Here is a 22,201-nt window from a genome sequence, read left to right as displayed (position 1 = left end):
CAGTTTCTGTGGCCAGAGCCAGTAGCATGTGGGTGGATGTGAGGGACGGGGAGAGCACACTCCCAGGTGCCCCCACTGGCTGCGCTCTGGGTAACTCCCACCTGTAATGCAGTCACATGACAGGCATTCTTTACTGCCCTGCCTTTTCTTCCCCTCCATTTTTTACTTTTTTAAAAAATAGATATTTCTAGCAACTCAATTCACAATAGCTAAACTATGGAACCAACCTAGATGCCCTTCAACAGATTAATGGATAAAGAAAATGTGGTGCTTATATACAATGGAATATTACTCAGCCTTAAAGAAAAATAACATTATGGCATTTGCAGGTAAATGGATGGAGTAGGAGGACATCATGCTAAGTGAAATAGGTCAACCCCAAACAACCAAAGGCCGAATGATTCTCTGAAAAGTGGATGAAAATATATAACTGGGTCAGAGGAGGGAGTAAGTAAGAATGAAAGGAAGGATGGATTGTGTAGAGTTAAATAAAGGGTGAGGAGGGGGCTGGGGAAGGAAAGATAATAGAATGAGACAAACATCACTACCCTATGTACATGTATAATTACACAAACAATGTGACTCTGCTTCGTGTACAACCAGGGAAACGACAGTTGTACACCATTTGTGTACAATGAATCAAAAAATTTAAAAAATAAATAAAATAAAGGTATTGTGCCCATCTACAACTAAAAATATTTTAAAAATGCATTCTATTGTCATGTATAGCTAATTACAACAAATAAAAATAGATACTTAATTACTAGGGGTTTTTCTTAATCAGTGCATTATAATCATACGTGGTAGTAGAAATCATCATGCCACATTTGTACATGCACATAATGTAATTTGATTCTTTTTTTAATTAATTAATTAATTTATTATTTATTGTAAACAAATGGGATACATGTTGTTTCTCTGTTTGTACATGGCGTAAAGGCATACCATTTGTGTAATCATAAATTTACATAGGGTAATGTTGTTTGATTCATTCTGTTATTTTTTTCCTTTCCCCCCCACTCCTCCCACCCTCTTTTCCCTCTATACAGTCCTTCCTTCCTCCATTCTTGCCTCCCTCCCTAACCCTAACTCTAACCCTAACACTAACCCCTCCCACCCCCATTATGTGTCATCATCCACTTATTAGCGATATCATTCGTCCTTTGGTTTTTTGAGATTGGCTTATCTCACTTAGCATGATATTCTCCAGTTTCATCCATTTGCCTGCAAATGCCATAATTTTATCATTCTTTATGGCTGAGTAATATTCCATTGTATATATATACCACAGTTTCTTTATCCATTCATCAATTGAAGGACATCTAGGTTGGTTCCACAATCTGGCTATTGTGAACTGAGCAGCTATGAACATTGATGTGGCTGTATCTCTGAAATATGCTGATTTTAAGTCCTTTGGGTATAGGCCCAGGAGTGGGATAGCTGGGTCAAATGGTGGTTCCATTCCAAGTTTTCTAAGGAGTCTCCACACTGCTTTCCACAGTAACTGCACTAATTTGCAGCCCCACCAGCAATGTATGAGTGTACCTTTCTCCCCACATCCTCGCCAACAACTGTTGTTGCTTGTATTCTTGATAATCGCCATTCTAATTGGGGTGAGATGGAATCTTAGGGTGGTTTTGATTTGCATTTCTCTTATTACTAGAGATGTTGAACATTTTTCCATATGTCTGTTGATTGCTTGTAGATATTCTTCTGTGAAGTGTCTATTCATTTCCTTAGCCCATTTGTCGATTGGATTATTTGCATTCTTGGTGTAGAGTTTTTTGAGTTCTTTATAGATTCTGGAGATTAGTGCTCTATCTGAAGTATGGCAAAGATTTTCTCCCACTCTGTAGGCTCTTTCTTCGCATTGCTGATAGTTTCCTTTGCTGAGAGAAAGCTTTTTAGTTTCAATCTATCCCAGTTATTAATTCTTGCTTTTATTTCTTGTGCTATGGGAGTCCTGTTGAGGAAGTCTGGTCCTAAGCCGACATGTTGAAGCTCTGGACCTACTTTTTCTTCTATAAGATGCAAGGTCTCTGGTCTGATTCCGAGATCCTTAATACATTTTGAGTTTAGTTTCGTGCATGGTGAGAGATATGGGTTTAGTTTCATTCTGTTGCATATGGATTTCCAATTCTCCCAGCACCATTTGTTGAAGAGGCTATCTTTTCTCCATTGCATATTCTTGGCCCCTTTGTCTAGTATGAGAAAATTGTATTTATTTGAGTTTGTGTCCGTGTCCTCTATTCTGTACCATTGATCCACCTTTCTGTTTTGGTACCAATACCATGCCGTTTTTGTTACTATTGCTTTGTAGTAGAGTTGAAGATCTGGTATTGCGATACCCCCTGCTTCACTCTTTCTACCAAGGATTGCTTTATCTATTCTAGGTTTTTTATTCTTCCAGATGAATTTCATAATTGCTTGCTCTATTTCTGTATGGTACATCATTGGGATTTTAATTGGAATTGCATTGAATCTGTATAGAACTTTTGGTAGTATGGCCATTTTGACAATATTAATTCTTCCTATCCAAGAACATGGGAGATCTTTCCATCTTCTAAGGTTTTCTTTAATTTCTTTCTTTAGTGTTCTGTAGTTCTCATTGTAGAGGTCTTTCACCTCTTTTGTGAGATTGATTCCCAACTATTTTATTTTTTTGATACTATTGTGAATGGGGTAGTTTTCCTAATTTCTCTTTCTGAAGATTCATCGCTTATGTATAAAAATGCCTTAGATTTATGTGCATTGATCTTATATCCTGCTACTTTACTGAATTCAATAATGAGATCTAAAAGTTTTCTGGTGGAATTTCCTGGTTCCTCTAAGTATACAATCATATCATCAGCAAATAGGGATAGTTTGAGTTCTTCTTTTCCTATTCGTATCCCTTTAATTTCTTTGGTCTGTCTAATTGCTCTGGCTAGAGTTTCAAGGACAATATTGAAAAGAAGTGGTGAAAGAGGGCATCCCTGCCTTGTTCCAGTTTTTAGGGGGAATGCTTTCAGTTTTTCACCATTTAGAATGATATTAGCCATGGGCTTAGCATAGATGGCCTTTACAATGTTAAGGAATGTTCCCACTATCCCTATATTTTCTAGTGTTTTGAGCATGAAGGGGTGCTGTATTTTATCAAATGCTTTCTCTGCATCTATTGAAATAATCATGTGATTCTTGACTTTAAGTCTATTGATATGGTGAATTACATTTATTGATTTCCTGATGTTGAACCAACCTTGCATCCCTGGGATGAAACCCACTTGATCATAGTGCACTATCATTTTAATATGTTTTTGTATGCGATTTGCTAAAATTTTGTTGAGAATTTTTGCGTCGATGTTCATTAAGGATATTGGTCTGAAATTTTCTTTCCTCGATGTGTCTCTGTCTGGTTTAGGTATCAGGGTGATATTGGCTTCATAGAACAAGTTTGGGAGGGTTCCTCTCTTCTATTTTATGGAATACTTTGAGGAGTATTGGAATGAGCTCTTCTTTAAAGGTTTTGTAGAACTTGGCTGAGAACCCATCTGGTCCTGGACTTTTCTTTGTTGGTAGGCTTTTTTTTTTTTAATACAAATTGAATACATGTTGTTTCTCTATTTGTACATAGAGTCAAGGCATACCATTTGTGTAATCATACGTTTACATAGGGCAATGATGTTTGATTATTTTTTTCCCTTCCTCCCCACCCCTCCCACCCCTCTTTTCCCTCTATACAGTCCTTCTTTCCTTCATTCTTACCGCTCTCCTTATCCCTAACCCTAAACCTAACCCTAAACCTAATGCTAACCCCTCCCACCCCCCATTATATGTCCTCATCCGCTTATCAGCAAGATCATTCATCCTTTAGTTCTTTGAGATTGGCTTATCTCACTTAGCATGATATTCTCCAATTTCATCCATTTGCCTGCAAATGCCATAATTTTATCATTCTTCATTGCGGAGTAATATTCCATTGTATATATGCCACAGTTTCTTTATCCATTCATCAACTGAAGGGCATCTAGGTTGGTTCCACAATCTGGCTATGGTGAATTGAGCAGCAATGAACATTGATGTGGCTGTATCTCTGTAGTATGCTGATTTTAAGTCCTTTGGGTATAGGCCAAGGAGTGGGATAGCTGGGTCAAATGGTGTTTCCATTCCAAGCTTTCTGAGGAATCTCCACACTGCTTTCCAGAGTGGCTGCACTAATTTCCAACCCCACCAGCAATGTATGAGTGTTCCTTTTTCACCACATCCTCGCCAACACCTATTGTTGCTTGTGTTCTTGATAATCGCCATTCTAATAGGGGTGAGATGAAATCTTAGGGTAGTTTTGATTTGCATTTCCCTTATTACTAGGAATGTTGAACATTTTTTCATATATCTGTTGATTACTTGTACATCTTCTTCTGTGAAGTGTCTGTTCATTTCCTTAGCCCATTTGTTGATTGGATTATTTGTATTCTTCGTGTAGAGTTTTTTGAGTTCTTTATAGATTCTGGAAATTAGCGCTCTATCTGAAGTATGGTTGGCAAAGATATTCTCCCACTCTGTAGGCTCTCTCTTCACATTGCTGATAGTTTCCTTTGCTGAGAGAAAGCTTTTTAGTTTGAATCTATCCCAGTTGTTGATTCTTGCTTTTATTTCTTGTGCTATGGGAGTCCTGTTAAGGAAGTCTGATCCTAAGCCAACAAGTTGAAGATTTGGACCTACTTTTTCTTCTATAAGATGCAGGGTCTCTGGTCTGATTCTGAGGTCCTTGATCCATTTTGAGTTGAGTTTTGTGTAGGGTGAGAGATAGGGGTTTAATTTCATTCTATTGCATATGGTTTTCCAGTTTTCCCAGCACCATTTGTTGAAGAGGCTATCTTTTCTCCATTGCATATTTTTGGACCCTTTGTCTAGTATGAGAAAATTGTATTTATTTGGGTTTGTGTCCATGTCCTCTATTCTGTACCATTGATCTACCTGTCTATTTTGGTACCAATACCATGCCGTTTTTGTTACTATTGCTTTGTAGTAGAGTTGAAGATCTGGTATTGCAATACCCCCTGCTTTGCTCTTGCTACTGAGGATTGCTTTAGCTATTCTAGGTTTTTTATTCTTCCAGATGAATTTCATAATTGCTTGCTCTATTTCTGCAAGGTACATCATTGGGATTTTAATTGAAATTGCATTGAATCTGTATAGCACTTTAGGTAGTATAGCCATTTTGACAATATTAATTCTGCCTATCCAGGAACATGGGAGATCTTTCCATCTTCTAAGGTTTTCTTTAATTTCTTTCTTTAGTGTTCTGTAGTTCTCATTGTAGAGGTCTTTCACCTCTTTTGTGAGATTGATTCCCAAGTATTTTATTTTTTTCGATGCTATTGTGAATGGGGTAGTTTTCCTAATTTCTCTTATCTGAAGATTCATCACGTATGTATAAAAATGCATTGGATTTATGAGCATTGATCTTGTAACCTGCTACTTTACTGAATTCACTTATGAGTTCTAAAAGTTTTCTGGTGGAATTTCCAGGTTCCTCTAAATATATAATCATGTCATCAGCGAACAGGGATAGTTTGAGTTCTTCTTTTCCTATTCGTATCCCTTTAATTTCTTTGGTTTGTCTAATTGCTCTGGCTAGAGTCTCAAGGACGATGTTGAATAGAAGTGGTGAAAGAGGGCATCCCTGCCTTGTTCCAGTTTTTAGGGGGAATGCTTTCAGTTTTTCACCATTTAGAATGATATTGGCCATGGGCTTAGTGTCGATGACCTTTATAATGTTAAGGAATGTTCCCACTACCCCAATTTTTTCTAGTGTTTTGAGCATGAAGGGATGCTATATTTTATCGAATGCTTTTTCTGCATCTATTGAAATAATCATGTGATTCTTAACTTTAAGTCTGTCGATATGGTGAATGACATTTATTGATTTCCGAATGTTTAACCAACCTTGCATCCCTGGGATAAAACCCACTTGATCGTGGTGCACTATCTTTTTAATATATATTTGTATGCAGATTTGCTAAAATTTTGTTGAGAATTTTTGCGTCGATGTTCATTAAGGATATTGGTCTGAAATTTTCTTTCCTCGATGTGTCTCTCTCTGGTTTAGATATCAGGGTGATATTGACTTCATAGAATGAGTTTGGGAGGGTTCCCTCCTCTTCTATTTCATGGAATACTTTGAGGAGTATTGGAATGAGCTCTTCTTTAAAGGTTTTGTAGAACTCGGCTGAGAACCCATCTGGTCCCGGACTTTTCTTTGTTGGTAGGCTTTTGATGACCTCTTCTATTTCATTGCTTGAAATTGGTTTATTTAAGTTGTGTATGTCCTCCTCGTTCAGTTTAGGTAATTCATATGTCTCTAGAAATTTGTTGATGTCTTCAAGGTTTTCTGTTTTGTTGGAGTATAGATTTTCGAAATAGCTTCTAATTATGTTTTGTATTTCACTCGTGTCTGTTGTGATGTTTCCTCGTTCATTCCGAATTTTAGTAATTTGAGTTTTCTCCCTCTTTCTCTTTGTTAGTGTGGCTAAGGGTTTATCAATTTTATTTATTTTTTCAAAGAACCAACTATTTATTTTGTTAATTTTTCCAATTGTTTCTTTTGTTTCGATTTCATTGATTTCGGCTCTAATTTTAACTATTTCCTGTCTTCTACTACTTTTGGTATTGGTCTGCTCTTCTTTTTCTAGCGCTTTGAGCTGTAGTGTTAAGTCATTTATTTGTTGATTTCTACTTCTTTTTTTGAATGCGCCCCATGAAATAAATCTTCCTCTAAGTACTGCTTTCATAGTGTCCCAGAGATTTTGATATGATGTGTCTTTGTTCTCATTTACTTCTAAGAATTTTTTTATTTCCCTCCTGATGTCTTCTGTTATCCATTCATCATATAATAGTGTATTATTTAATCTCCAGGTATTGGAGTAGTTTCTGCTTTTTATTCTGTCATTTATTTCTAATTTCAATCCATTATGATCTGATAGAGTACAAGGTAGTATCTCTATCTTCTTGTATTTGCTAACAGTAGCTTTGTGGCATAAAATATGGTCTATTTTAGAGAAGGATCCTTGTGCTGCTGAGAAGAAAGTGTATTCGTTCTTTGTTGGATGGTATATTCTATATATGTCCGTTAAGTCTAAATTTTTGATTGTGTTGTTGAGATCTATAGTTTCTTTATTCAATTTTTGTTTGGACGATCTATCTAGTGGTGAGAGAGGTGTGTTAAAACGCCTAGTATTATTGTGTTGTGGTCTATTTGATTTCTGGAATTGAGAAGGATTTGTTTGATGTATGTGGATGAGCCAATGTTCGGGGCATAGATATTTAAGATTGTTATGTCTTGCTGATTTATGCTTCCCTTAAGCAGCATGTAATGTCCTTCTTTATCCCTTCTGACTAGTTTTGGTTTGAAGTCCACATTATCTGAAATGAGGATGGATACTCCAGCTTTTTTGCTGTGTCCGTGTGCATGGTATGTTTTTCCCCATCCTTTCACCTTTAGTCTATGGGTGTCTCTTTCTATGAGATGAGTCTCTTGCAGGCAGCATATTGTTGGATTTTTCTTTTTAATCCAATCTGCCAGTCTATGTCTTTTGATTGATGAGTTCAGGCCATTAACATTCAGGGTTATTATTGTGATATGATTTGTATTCCCAGTCAATTGACTCATATTTGTTTTTGACATGATTTGGTTTCTCCTTTATTTGGCTATTCCTTTAGGGTAGCGCCTCCTGTTGCTGATTTGCATCGTTGTTTTTCATCTCTTCCTCATGGAATATTTTGCTGAGAATGTTCTGTAATGCTGGCTTTCTTTTTGTAAATTCCTTTAGCTTTGTTTATCATGGAAGGATCTTATTTCATCGTCAAATTTGAAGGTAAGTTTTGCTGGGTATAAGATTCTTGGTTGGCATCCGTTTTCTTTCAGGGCTTGGTATATGTTGTTCCAGGCCCTTCTAGCTTTTAGGGTCTGGATTGAAAAATCTGCTGATATTCTTATTGGTTTCCCTCTGAATGTAATTTGATTCTTTTCTCTCGCGGCCTTTAAAATTCTGTCTTTATTTTGTATGTTAGGTATTTTCATAATAATGTGCCTTGGTGTGGGTCTGTTGTAATTTTGTATGTTTGGAGTTCTATAAGCCTCTTGTACTTGGTTTTCCATTTAATTCTTCAGATTTGGGAAATTTTCTGATATTATTTCATTGAATAGACTGTTCATTCCTTTGGTTTGTTTCTCTAAACCTTCCTCAATCCCAGCAATTCTTAAATTTGGCCTTTTCATAATATCCCATAATTCTTGTAGATTCTGTTCATGATTTCTTACCATCTTCTCTGTTTGGCCAACTTTGTTTTCAAGATTAAATAATTTGTCTTCAATGTCTGAGGTTCTGTCTTCCAGGTGTTCTATCCTATTGGTTATGTTTTCTATGGAGTTTTTAACTTGGTTTATTGTTTCCTTCATTTCAAGTATTTCAGTTTTTTTTTTTTTTTTCAGTTTCTCTAACTCTTTATTGAAATGAACTCTTGCTTCCCGTATTTGGTCTTTTAACTGTTGATTGGTGCGATCATTTAATGCCTGCATTTGCTCTTTCATCTCCTCCTTCAATGCCTGCATTTGCTCTTTCATCTCCTCATTTGCTTCCCTGATCATTTTAATTATGTACATTCTGAACTCCCTTTCTGACATTTCTTCTGCTGTGCTGTCATTGGGTTTTATTGATGTAGTATCTAGGTTTGTTTGGGACATTTTCTTCCCTTGTTTTCTCATATTGGTCAGCTGTCAGTGGGACCCTGAGATATTGCAGATTTCCGCTATTGGCTTATAGTGTCCCGGTAGATTTCCAGTGTATCACCTCCCAGCCTTCAGTAGCCTGATGTCTTGGAGGAATTTGATAATGCAGTGCACCCGAAGAAAGCTGCCCCTAGCCCCCTACTGGTTCCAGGGTTTGAAGCTGGCTCTGTGATGAAAGGCTCTTACTGGGGGCCTGCACTATTCAGCTGGCCGTGTGGGAGGAGCCCACCGCCGGAGTGTGGAAGGCTACCTGGGGAAGACTCTAGCTGCCCTGCCCTGTTCTGATAAGCCACCTCTATCTCTGCCTGCCACCCGGGCCGAGCTCTACCCAGTGGGCAGACTCACCCGTGGCTCTATTTCAGTCCGAGTCTCTCAATGCCTCCCCTTCTTAACTCCTGGGTTCTGGAGCGACTGGGGATTCAGTCACCCTCTATGCCGCCATCTTGGATCACCCCATGGAAAGAGCCTGCGGCCGGAGTGGACAGAGCTGCCTGAAGAGGTCTCTGGCTGCCCTGCCCTGATCCCAGAGGCTGCTTGCAGATCGAAGCTCTCCGTTGGTTCGGGGACTTGTGGCTGGTTCTATGTACAAAGCCTCTCACTGGGCGGTCTGGTCCAAGAAGCTAGCCTTGAAAGGCACCTCCCACTGCAGGGGTCCAGGCTGCTTGGGGAAGTCTCTGGCTGCCCTATCCTGGTCCCTGAAGCTGCTTGCATGCCAGAGTACGCTGGGAGTACGCTGCGCTGGCTCCGGGACTTGGAGCTTGTTCTGGTCAGAAAGGCTCTCACTAGGGGGCCCGATCCGAGAACCTGGAGAAGCTGGCTGTGTGGGCAGGGCCCACCGCCAGAGTGCGCAGGGCTGCCTGTGGAAGACTCTAGCTGCCCTGCCCTGCTCCGATAAGCCACCTCTATCTGGGCCTGCCACCCGGGCCGAGCTTTACCCAGTGGGCAGACTCACCCGTGGCTCTATTTCAGTCCGAGTCTCTCAATGCCTCCCCTTCTTAACTCCTGGGTTCTGGAGTGACTGGGGTGCAGTCACCCTCTAGGCCACCATCTTGTACCACCTGTTGGTAGGCTTTTGATGACTTCTTCTATTTCATTACTTGAAATTGGTCTATTTAAATTGTGTATGTCCTCCTCGTTCAGTTTAGGCAATTCATATGTCTCTAGAAACCTGTTGATGTCTTTGAAATTTTCTATTTTGTTGGAGTATAGATTTTCAAAATAGCTTCTAATTATGTTTTGTATTTCAGTCGTGTCTGTTGTGATATTTCCTTGTTCATGCCGAATTTTAGTGATTTGGGTTTTCTCTCGTCTTCTCTTTGTTAGTGTGGCTAAAGTTTTATCAATTTTGTTTTTTTTTTTTGAAGAACCAACTATATATTTTGTCAATTTTTTGTATTGTTTCTTTTGTTTCAATTTCATTGATTTCAGCTCTGAGTTTAAGTATTTCCTGTCTTCTACTACTTTTGGTGTTGGTCTGTTCTTCTTTTTCTAGGGCTTTGAGCTGTAGTGTTAGGTCGTTTATTTGTTGAGTTTTACTTCTTTTATTAAATGCGCTCCATGAAATAAATTTTCCTCTAAGTACTGCTTTCATAGTGTCCCAGAGATTTTGATATGATGTTTCTTTGTTCTCATTTACCTCTAAGAATTTTTTAATTTCCTTCCTAATATCTTCTGTTATCCATTCATCATATAATAGCATATTGTTTAATCTCCAGGTGTTGGAGTAGTTTCTGTTTTTTACTCTTTCATTTATTTCTAACTTCAATCCATTATGATCTGTTAGAATACAAGGTAGTGTCTCTATCTTCTTGTATTTGCTGACATTAGCTTTGTGGCATAATATATGGTCTATTTTAGAGAAGGATCCATGTGCTGCTGAGAAGAAAGTGTATTCGCTCTTGGTTGGATGGTATATTCTATAAATGTCTGTTAAGTCTAAATTATTGATTGTGTTATTGAGATCTATGGTTTCTTTGTTCAATTTTTGTTTGGAAGATCTGTCCAGTGGTGAGAGAGGCTGTGTTAAAATCACCTAGTATTATTGTGTTATGGTCTATTTGGTTTCTAAAATTGAGAAGGATTTGTTTAACATACATGGATGAGCCACTGTTTGGGGCATAGATGTTTATGATTGTTATATCTTGCTGATTTATGCTTCCCTTAAGCAGTATGAAATGTCCTTCTTTATCCCTTCTGACTAACATTGGCTTGAAGTCCACATTATCTGAAATGAGGATGGATACTCCAGCTTTTTTGCTGAGTCCATGTGCATGGTATGTTTTTCCCCATCCTTTCACCTTTAATCTATAGGTATCTCTTTCTATGAGGTGAGTCTCTTGCAGGCAACATATTGTTGGATCTTTCTAATTAATCCAATCTGTCAGTCTATGTCTTTTGATTGATGAATTCAGGCCATTAACATTCAGGGTTATTATTGAGATATGATTTGTATTCCCAGTCATTTGGTTCATATTTAAAATTTTATTTATTTATTTATTTATTTTTTGACACAACTTGGTTCCTCCTTTATTTGACAGTTCCTTTAGGATAATTCCTCCTTTTCCTGATTTGCTTGTTTGTTTTTTATCTCTTCCTCATGGAATATTTTGCTGAGAATGTTCTGTAATGCTGGCTTTCTTTTTGTAAATTCTTTTAGCTTTTGTTTATCATGGAATGATTTTATTTCATCGTCAAATTTGAAGGTAAGTTTTGCTGGGTATAAGATTCTTGGTTGGCATCCATTTTCTTTCAGAGCTTGAAAAATGTTGTTCCAGGCCCTTCTAGCTTTTAGGGTCTGGATTGAAAAATCTGCTGATATCCGTATTGGTTTCCCCCTGAATGTATTTTGGTTCTTTTCTCTCACAGCCTTTAAAATTCTGTCTTTATTTTGTATGTTAGGTATTTTCATTATAATGTGCCTTGGTGTGGGTCTGTTGTAATTTTGTGTATTTGGAGTCCTATAAGCCTCTTGAACTTGATTTTCCATTTCATTCTTCAGATTTGGGAAATTTTCTGAAATTATTTCATTGAATAGATTGTTCATTCCTTTGGTTTGTTTCTCTAAGCCTTCCTCAATCCCAATAATTCTCAAATTTGGCCTTTTCATGATATCCCATAGTTCTTGGAGATTCTGTTCATGATTTCTTACCATCTTCTCTCTTCGTTCAACTTTGTTTTCGAGGTTAAATATTTTGTCATCAATATCTGAAGTTCTGTCTTCCAGGTGTTCTATCCTATTGGTTATGCTTTCTATGGAGTTCTTAATTTGGTTTATTGTTTCCTTTATTTCAAGGATTTCTGTTTGGTTTTTTTTCAATATCTCTAACTCTTTATTGAAATGATCTTTTGCTTCCTGTATTTGCTCTGTTAACTGTCGATTGGTGCGAACATTCAATGCCTGCATTTGCTCTTTCATCTCATCGTTTGCTTCCCTAATCATTTTAATTATGTACATTCTGAACTCCCTTTCTGTCATTTCTTCTGCCATGCCGTCGTTGGATTTTATTGATGTAACATCTAGATTTGTTTGGGGCATTTTCTTCCCTTGTTTTCTCATATTGTTCAGGAATTGGTGGGACATTAAGATATTGCAGATTTCCTCTATCGACTTATAATGTCCCTGAAGATTGCTAGTATATCCCCTCTTATCCTTCAGTAGCCTGAAGTCTTGGAGGAAGTTGATAATGCGGAGCTCCACGAAGAAGCTGCCTCTCTAGGGGTGGTGACCCTCAGGTGGGTATATTCCCTGCTAGTGGGCAGAGGTACCTCCACTTGTTGACCAATGGTCATCCAAGGTGGAACTAGGCTTCAGGCTGAGGCAAGGCCTGTTTGTGCCTGTGTCTCTGGTTTTACCATCCTGTGGGAAACCTTCACCCGGCAGGGAAGACTCACTCGGTGGGAATGCCTCGCTCTCAGTTGCCCTCCTAGAGGTTCCCCTCAATCTACAACTACCACCTGGGCTGGGCTGTCTTCCTCTGCAACATTCCCAGGGGCCCGGACCTACCTCCTGGGCCTGGGAGCCTCACCCTGTGCAGGTGAGTCTCCTTAGGCTGCCTCTCCCAGAGAATATGCCCGCAGTCCTGGAAACTTCGCTCCGCCCCTAGGCGTGTCTCTGTGGAGCTCTTCCAGCAAGAAGCCGCCTAGCTCCTGGGACCCTGCTCTGCACCTAATCGCCTGGCTATGCAGCCCCTCCTCTGAGCCGCCACCTGGAGCCCTGTACAATAGCTCCGAGACCCAGAGACCCACCACACACCTCCTCCTCCGGACAGCCACCCGGTGTTCCTGACACAGTCACTAGGAGTCCAAGCAACTCACTTCATGTCTCCTCCTCCCACCAACCGCCTGTAGCCCTAGGCAGTCACTCCAAGTCCAAGTGACCCACCCTGTTCCTCTTCCTCCTCCTCGGGGTAGCCCCCTGTGTGTTCAGGAGCGGTGGCTCTGAGACCAAGTGACCCACCGTGCTCCTCCTCCAGGCAGGCCACTGGTGTTCAGAAGTGGTCGCTCTGAGTTCAAACAGCTTGCCACGCAGCTCCTCCTCTGGCAACTCCCTGTGGCTCTGATGGAATTACTGCTAGACCAAGTTACCCGCTGTGCTCCTCCTCTTTCTCCCGGCAGCCCCCTGGTGTTCAGAAGTGGTCGTTCTGAGTCCAAACAGCTCACCACGCAGCTCCTCCTCAGGAAGGCGCCCAGAGCCTCAGTGGTAGCTCCAAGTCCAAGTGCTGTGCTGAGCCGCCTCCTCTATGATGATCCCAGTTGTCCATGTTTACCACTCAAGTGGGGGGAGGGGCATCTCGCTGAGCAACTCTATTTCACAAAGTTTCCTGCGTTCCGGGGCTTCCCGCCCCATCCGGGACACCTCCCCAACAGGAGAGACTCACTTGGCGGCTTTGAGTTGGTCCCAAGTCTCTCACTATCTCCTCTTTTGAATCTTGCATCCTGGAGCAACGTGAAATGCAGCCGCCCTCTAGTCCACCATCTTGAAAACCTCCCAATTTGATTCTTTATAATTTTATTTTTTATTTAAAGGTAAAAACTATTTTTTTTTTTTTTTGGTATCAGGTATTGAACCCAGAGGCGCTTAACCACTGAGCCACATCCTCAGCCTTTTTTATATTTTTATTTAGAGACAGGGTCTCACTGCATTGCTTAGGGCCTCACTAAATTCCCTAGGCTGGTTTTGAACTGGCAATCCTCCTGCTCAGCCTCTGAGCCCTGGCAGGTGCCTCCATGCCCACCCCAAACTGTTTTTAATTGACAAGTGAAATTGTCCATACTTCCCACCTACGACATGACATTCTGAAACACCTGCACATTCTGGGATGGCTAAAACTATTGAATGAACACCTCATGTTGCAAAAGAGGAGGCTGATTTTCAGAGGCAATTATTCCCGCTGCCGAGGTCACAGGGCTGGAGAAGCACAGAGCTGGTCCTGTCCCCAGTGCATGGAGATGTCCCTGAAGAGCATGGCTTGAATCTGCCACCCCTCCCCCATGTGCTCAGAGGTCTTTCCTGTGACTGACAGAGGTCTTTGTGATAGGGAGCCCAAGTTTCCTGGAGACATATTTTGATATTTTTTATATGAAATGCCTCAAAGCATTTGATAGGGCTTCTGTATTCTTAACTAACTTAATCCCTTTCTAAATTATTGTTTTCAAAAAAAGCCTGGCTGGAGAGGACAATGGCTTCTTCAGAGGCCTCTCAGCTACTCAGGGGAGGTCAGAGAGGGACTGGTCAGGGAAGAGCTCCATCCAGGGCCCTGGGCTGTCTTTCCTGGCAGGACCAAGCCCTGGAGCCCCTCTGAACTTGACCTGTCTCTGCCCAACCCCAGACATGCTCCTGTCTCCAGGGGGCCATATCTGTCACTTCTTTTCTCTCCCAGGATAAAGGATCCGGTGCAAGGAGTTCTAACAGATTCCTAGTGACTGGGATCCGAAGGAAAGCTGTTCATGAAAATAAAGCAGCCTTTACATTTTCCCGGAAATAAGGTGGAGTGAAATTGTACGTGCGCACCCTTCTGCAGTGACTGGATTCCCTGGTACATGTGGTTGGCGCTGCGGGGGGTCTCAGTCCTCTCCTTTTGTTGAGGATCCAATGACGGGAGAGAAAGCAGTGCACATTTGATGGGGAGGAGCTTGTTAAACGTGCACCTTGGGAACACTCCTCATGGGTAGGATTAAAGTGCTCCTAGAATCTCAAGCTCCTAGCAAGTATCTGGCACTCAGAAAGGACAGTTCAGCCAAATAGGTCCTCATGGAAATGTCTTCCTTTTCTCAATATTTAGAATTAGCATTTTAAATGGAAGAGAATCAAGAAGAAGAAAAGAGAGGCCTGGGCAGGAGCCCAGGCCTCAGACACGGTCCTTGCAGGTCATCCCATCTGTTCACAGGAAGGTGGGTTCTGCATTTGGAGGAGGCTTTATTCCAGCAGCCCTGTGGTTGCAGAATCGTGAGCTGAAAGCAGAGTGGTGTCCCCGAACCCAGGCAGTAAATGGGACCAGAATGACCAAAGGAGGTCAGGCAGTGGGCTATGAGGGGCAGCCTGCTGGGCATTTTTCCTGGTCTCTTCGGGGAGGAGGCAGTTGTGGAAGGGACAGAGGACTCTGTTTTCATGAAGAACTGAGTGCAGTGGCCGTGACCTTTGGGAAGACATAGGAAGGAGTCCCGAACTCTGATGCCCTCAGTGGCCAGGCTAACCTGAGCCCCAGGGAGTCCCGGGCACTGTGCTGTGGTCTCAACAGGAGTCCCGTGTGGTGCCTGCTACCCTCAGAGAAGGTGCAGGCTGAGGGCTGCCTCCCCACTCCTCTCAGGGTGCACACTGCCTGCAGCTCTGGCCTTGTGACTTGCTGCCTAGCTCCGGGCAGCCGCCTCTCCTCCTCTGCACCTGAGCAGACTGGGAAAATCCACTGGACTCGGCCAGTCCCCTGTTGGAAATGGCATTCTTCCCCAGGCCTCCCCTGGCCCCTAGGGGACATGCAGACCTGGCTGCCTTCTCCACCTTCCTGCATACCTCCCAGACCTGCAGGCTGCACCTTGGTAGCCAGAAAGGCGAGGGAGCTGAGAAGAGACAGAGGACTTTGTCACCACTGTGGTGTTGAGTAAACAAGCCCTTTGCTCACTTTGGGCCCCAGTTTTATTACCCATGAAATGGAGACTATACAGGAAAGGGCCTCAGACACGACCTGCCATCTGTCCCTCTGCTCCAGGGCTGCATGCTGGTCCCCAGGAGCTGAGGTCTGTTTCCTGCCCCTGGCGAGCATGAACGATTCTGCCTTGGCCACTGCCTCACCGAACTCCCATGGTCTTCCAATTATGCATGATGGCAAGGGCTCACTTCTTACTGACTCAGCCTGTATTTAAGGTTTATTTATCTCTGTTGCTGGGCTGTCAGAATCAGAGAGCCTGAGGTCATGGGGATGAGCCGTTTCCCAAATTGTCCAAGGTCCAGCATTGGCAAGGACAGAGACACCTTTGTCAAAGCTCTTGGTGATGCAACTGGCCCTCCTATGACTTAGGATGCTGTATTTGTGGACTCTTTGTGGTCAGGCCTTGAGGCACAGTCACTGAGGGCTGCTGAACATATTATTTTTTTTTGTGGTGCTGGGGATTTGAACCCAGGGTCTTGTGCTTGCAAGGCAAGCACTCTACCAACTGAGCTATATCTCCAGCCCTGAACATATGGAAGAAGTGACTGTATTGCTCAAATTGATAGTTGCTCTCTGCTAATGATGGGGCTTAATACTCCTGTGGTATTACAGCCCATCTGCTTGTTTTGCTGGGAAACTTGAACTTCAGGACTATGAAACGTTCTATAACAGGAAATACATTTTGATTGGAATACACTATGCATTTCTCCCTCCCATTTACATCTGCTGTTTGCATTGATGAGCAGTGCAGTAGTGACTGATATCTGCTGCTTTGGACCCTCAAGAAATGGACTTGATAGACATTTTAGGGAAATATCAAAATAAGGCAGGAAAGAGGAATAAAGTGTGTCCAGTTTCCCTGGGGGTATTGATGGAAAATCTAAGCTCTGATAATTGCTTTCTCTGCACCCGCACCTGATCCAGGAGGAGAAAATCAACTCTGCACTGTAGGCACCAGTGCTGCCCCCTGCTGGGCTCACAGGAGCACTGAAAGGCATTGCTTCCTCCAGTTGCTGTCTGCAGGAGCCAGAAAAAGGGAAAGCCACTGTGATCTCCTGTGGGTTGGATCAGTAGTGTTTTTATGGTCACAGAAATAAGAAATGCTAAAGAATGTAGACATGCTAACCGGTCGGGAACCTGACCCCTCCTGGGCCACTGTCAAAGAATTGCAAGATTAAGCTCCTCTTTTTTTTTTTTTTTTTAACATGAGGAACATTTTAAACTCAGGTGTCTCCATTCTGTTCTTGTGTGATTGATTTTTTTATAAATCCAACTTTAGATCTTTACATTCACCCCCTCTAAGTTTCTATTTGTGACTTTTGATTCCTGTGGAGTCTGTGGATGGGGGGGGGAATTTCTCAGGTGAGTGTGTGAATGCTTTGGTCTTTTTCTTTCCCTCCAATCCTGAGATTTGCTAAGAACAGAGAATGGTGTCTTTTTCTGACACCCAGAGAACTGAGTTGTCCCGCAGCCCCAAGAGCTTCAAAATCAAGAGCAGCAGATTTGACTACAGCAGTCAGAAGTTCACGTCAATGAGTTATTCTGGTTATTTTCATGAGGAACACTTAGGGGTACTGTCTGCTTTCCCAAGTTCACTTAAAAAATGTATCAGGTTCCCTGCATTTATGTTTTATCTCCCCGATTTTTATAAAATCTTGGGTAGAGAGAACGCTTTCTCTCCTTTAAGATAAACAGGAGGGTAAAATGCATTGGCATTGGCCACTGAAATGCAGCAGTGGGGCAGCCCTGTACCCCAGGGATTCAGATCAATCTGACTCCTCAGTTCGCCCAGGGCTGGTGGGCTGCACAGCCATGGTCTCTGGGTTACTTCATGCTCTTTGTTGAATACTTCCTTCTCACCTTCCATCCTCACCACCCCCTTCTTACCCACCCTTAACTGGGGAAGTGGAGAGGCATGCCACTGCCCAGCGTCACCTGTGCACTGTGATGGGCTGGGATTCCAACCTCGCCCAAGTGCAAATCTGGCCAGCCAGACAGAGGTCAGCTCCTGGGGTTGCTGAGTAATGCAAGCACCGGGTGTCCTTCTGAACTCTACTCAGACTGATGATCTGTGCTCTCTCTGCACCTCCACCTGATGTTCCAAGGCTGGACCCAATTATTTATCAGCATAGAACTGGATTAATTTTTTGTCTTCAAGATTATTCCATGATATTGCATCACGGCAACTTCCTTTCTCCTCTCCAGTACTTTCAGTGAAACGTACTCACGGTGCCAGTTTTATGTGTGTCATGATAAGAACCAAATAAACAAGATCCATGGTCCTAACGCTAGTGCTCCTCACCATCAGGCACCAAGGCCAGTCCCTTCACATGGGGCTCCTGCCTCTGCAGGTGCCAGGGCCTCCCTGACACTCCATTTACTCAAGGGGGGCTTTTTCACACCCGGTGGCAATACGTTTAGGTCAGAAGTTTCTGGGTTCAGTTGCTAAGAGGCTACAATTGACAGTGGCCTTGAGACCACAGGGTTTCTTTCCCATTCCACCTCCAGGCTCCAGGCTCCAGAGAGTAAATGTCTTCCTCCTCTTTCTTCCTTTGCCTGCACCCATGGAAGTGGCAGTGTGCTGTGGAAGTGCTTCTGAGTTTAGCAACTTGCAAAAACACATGTTTACTCCTCCCCTCCAACTTTAGTCAGGCTCTTTGCATTTAAATCTTGAGTCCTGCTCCACAGTTTTCCAATTAGTATTATTAATATTCTTCATAGTCACTCAGATTGTGCTAACAGTATATTGGGTCTTATGAAGAGGCTCAAGGGAAATAAAACTACCTGGAACCATTTGAGTTTTGGATAGCTGAATTTTTCAACTAAAAGATTTATAAAGAAAACATGCTTATTCTGAACGTGTCCATCATAATTCAGTCCCATGGTTTCCTATGGGGCTTGCCTGACTTGATTAGGGGACATCATGGTTGGGATCTGGAATGTCTGACAAAGGCTCATAATGCTAAGGCTGATTCAGCCACGTTCAGAGGTGGGGCTTCTGGGACATCATTGGATCAGAAGGGCTTTGACCTCATCAATGAATCCAAGCATCGATGGATTCATGGCTGAATGAACTCTTAGAGGGTGGTGGGAATGGCAGGAAGTGGGCGTTAGTGGATCCCTGGGGACCTGCCTGTGGGCACTGTATCTCAACCCCACCTCTTCCTCCCTCTCTCGGCTTGCTCAGAGCCATGATGGGAGCAGAAATTCTCTGCCAGACCCTTCCTCCATCATGTGCCATCTGACCGTGCACTGAAACCTCTGAAGCTGTGAGTCAAAATCAATCTTTCCTTTTCAGGCATTTTGTCACATTGACAAAAAGCTGTCCATCACAGGGTGACCCTAGGTCATGAAGGAGGAACACCAACAGGTATTAGGGAAGTCACTATGACTTTGGGGTCTTACGAACTTGGGAAAAGGACTGAACCTTTCCGAAACTTAACTCCTTTATATGAAAAATGCATTGTTCTGAGAATTAAATGAGGAAATGTAGCATGCCAACACTTAACATAACCCCTGGCTCATAGTAAATGCTCTACATCATCTCTATTCCTATTAGCAACCTGCATTGAGTGAAATTCCAAGTGTTGTCTCATTTACTCTTCAATATACTCTGATAGGTTTTATTATGCCTGTATTTGGGGACATGAAAGGGAGCCTGAGAGGTTAAGTGATGTCCCAGGTGTCTTGCCCAGAGCTGCTCATTTCACAGTCCCCAGTCTGCCAGTCCTGCCATGCTGACATCACACAGAAGTGCCTGACAGTAAAAGACAAATCAAGCTTTGCAATTGCTATTTGTCTTGAAAATGATCTCATTTAATGATATCAATAGCTCCAGGAAGTGGGTCTTATGACTCCCTAGTTAGCAGACAAAAAGCCAGGCACGGAAAGTGCAAATGCTTGTCTGGATCATGGAACCAGTCAACACTGGGCTGTCTGAACCTGTGCCGTCTGATGCCCAAGCGCCTGTCATCACCGCCTACTGTTTGGGCTGCTTTCCTCACTCATTTAGGGAAAGCTCAAGGACTAATTAGTGTCTGTCACCGCAGATTATAAATATCCCAAGATGCTCTGCTGAGAGCACTGCTGGACCCCTCCAGGTCCTGAGAGTCTCTGCTCCTGGTCATGATCCCTGCTCCTGTGGAGCAGAAGGAATGAGGTCAGTCAGAGCACCATGGGTGCAGCTGGGTGCTCTGGTCAGAAGCTGAATTTCACACTGTAACAAGGGCTGATGCTGAATGAACGTGGACGATGACAGAGTGGTACTGAGGTTGGATTTCTTCAAGTTGACCCCTGTGATGTGATTATATGGGAGTGACCTCCCTGGCGAGAAGTCGCTGGCATGTTTAGAGGGGACTGAGGAATCACTACGTGTCGAATGGATCTCAAATGGTTCAGAACAAATATGTAGGTGGACAAAGCAGTTGCTGAAGCCATCAGGCCACCATAGGCACACCTGGGCTTGTGCTGTGTGGAGTTCTTGGAATTATTCTTGTAACTGTCTGTAATCTTAAAATTATTTCCAAGTAAATGTTAAGACAATCAAAATTACTTTTATCTCCTTATAAGAGAAAGAAGTCCAGCAGTTTCCTGACTTCCTGGCCAACCTCTCAGCAGAACCCAGGTCTGTCTTTACACCACCAAGGGGCTTGGTGTTACAGATCTGGGACTGAGTTTTGCTAAGAATGAAAGGCTTAAAGGACTTGTGGGGGCATTGCCAAAGGATAGAGGGCCAAGCTGGAGACCCTACCCAAGTCAATGGCTTGGTCACCCTCCGAAGACCGAGTCCAAATGGATAGAATTGATGGAGATAAATAAATGAAAGAAAAAGAACTGCTCTCATAATTCCAATGAGTCGATGTAGAAGGAAGGAGGGTGACACCCTGGAGCAGCTCAGAGCCTGTGCAGCAGACTTCATCCACCAAAGAGGAACCGGGTCTGGAGCAGGCATCTGTTGGGCCTTGGGCCAGGACCTTCTTCCGTGCCCACCTGCCTCCCCCTGAGGGACCAGGATGACTTGGTGACTCAGGGAAATGGTGATGTTCCAGTGCAGAAACAGAACCCAGCTCAACCCGGAGGTCAGGGGTGCATCACCTGCAGTACGTACCACGGCATCATGTGCCCCTAATCCTGCATGGTGCCACAGAGAGATGTGTCACCGCTGTGGTGCACATTCCTGAACTCCAGAAAGCTCAGTTCTTCCTGAGAAAATTAGTCAAGCTCAAAGTCAGATGCCTTCTATGAAATACCTGAGCACCCTTATTAAAGGGCCAAGGCTGGGGATGGGGTGTAGCTCAGTGGCACAGCACTTACCTCGCATGCATGTGGGCCTGGGCTCCATCCTGCACAGAATAAATAAAATGAAATAAAATAGAATAAAATAAAATAAGATTAAATAAACAAACAAAATACCATAATCCAGGTCACGAAAGATAAGGAGAGACTGCAGATCTCTCACAGACTGGAGAGCAGGAGACCTGACGCACCCTCGCCCCCTGCACTGTGGTAAGTGCATGTGCTCTCCTAGATTGAATCTGAGGACACTGTAAAGTGGGCAAAGTGGCACAAAGTCCACAGTGCATTTCGTTGCACCAGGGTTAATTTCATGGTTTTGATAGATGTTCTGCGGCTCTGTCAGATGAGCACATTAGAGAAAGCCAGGCAATAGATGTATGGGCACACTCCATGCTGTCTTTATAACTTTCCCTAAATCTGAAATTATTTCAAAATAAAAAGTAAAGAAAAAAAAAAGGCTATACCAAGCACAGGCATCTTCCTGATGCCACTGACGGGTGTGAATTATGGGCTGTTCTCCAGCTAAGGAATGTTTTCAATGCACACAAAGATCCTGTGTCTTAGAGCCAGTGGCCCCAAGGAGCCCAGCCCTACCTGTCAGGGAAAGAGCCCTGGACGAGGAGTTAGGAGACGCCTACCTCCCATCTGGCCCAGGTACTTGAATTGAATCTCCATTTTCTCATGTGTCAAATGGAACAATACATTCACAGTACAATACAGTTAGTTCACAGGTCTAATCAGCTTTTCTGGGTAATGTCAAGCACCCCACAAAGAAATGCTTAATAAAATATTTTTTAAAAATATTTATGCTGTTGATTATCCACATAGCACAGGCCATAAACTCAGAAGCCTAAGGGTTCTATGGCAAATTCTAGAATATGTGGCTCTTTCTAAAAGAGACACGGTGTCTAAGCTCCCAAAGAATGTTTACAGTACAGTGCAGTCCCAGCATGACCTCATATTCAAGTTTTTCAAAAGAGGATAAAAATCCTGA

Source organism: Sciurus carolinensis, unplaced genomic scaffold (assembly GCF_902686445.1).
Source record: "Sciurus carolinensis unplaced genomic scaffold, mSciCar1.2, whole genome shotgun sequence".
NCBI classification, from domain to species: Eukaryota; Metazoa; Chordata; class Mammalia; order Rodentia; family Sciuridae; genus Sciurus; species Sciurus carolinensis.
The sequence above is the reverse complement of the archived record's forward strand: the minus strand, read 5'-3'. Positions refer to the sequence as shown.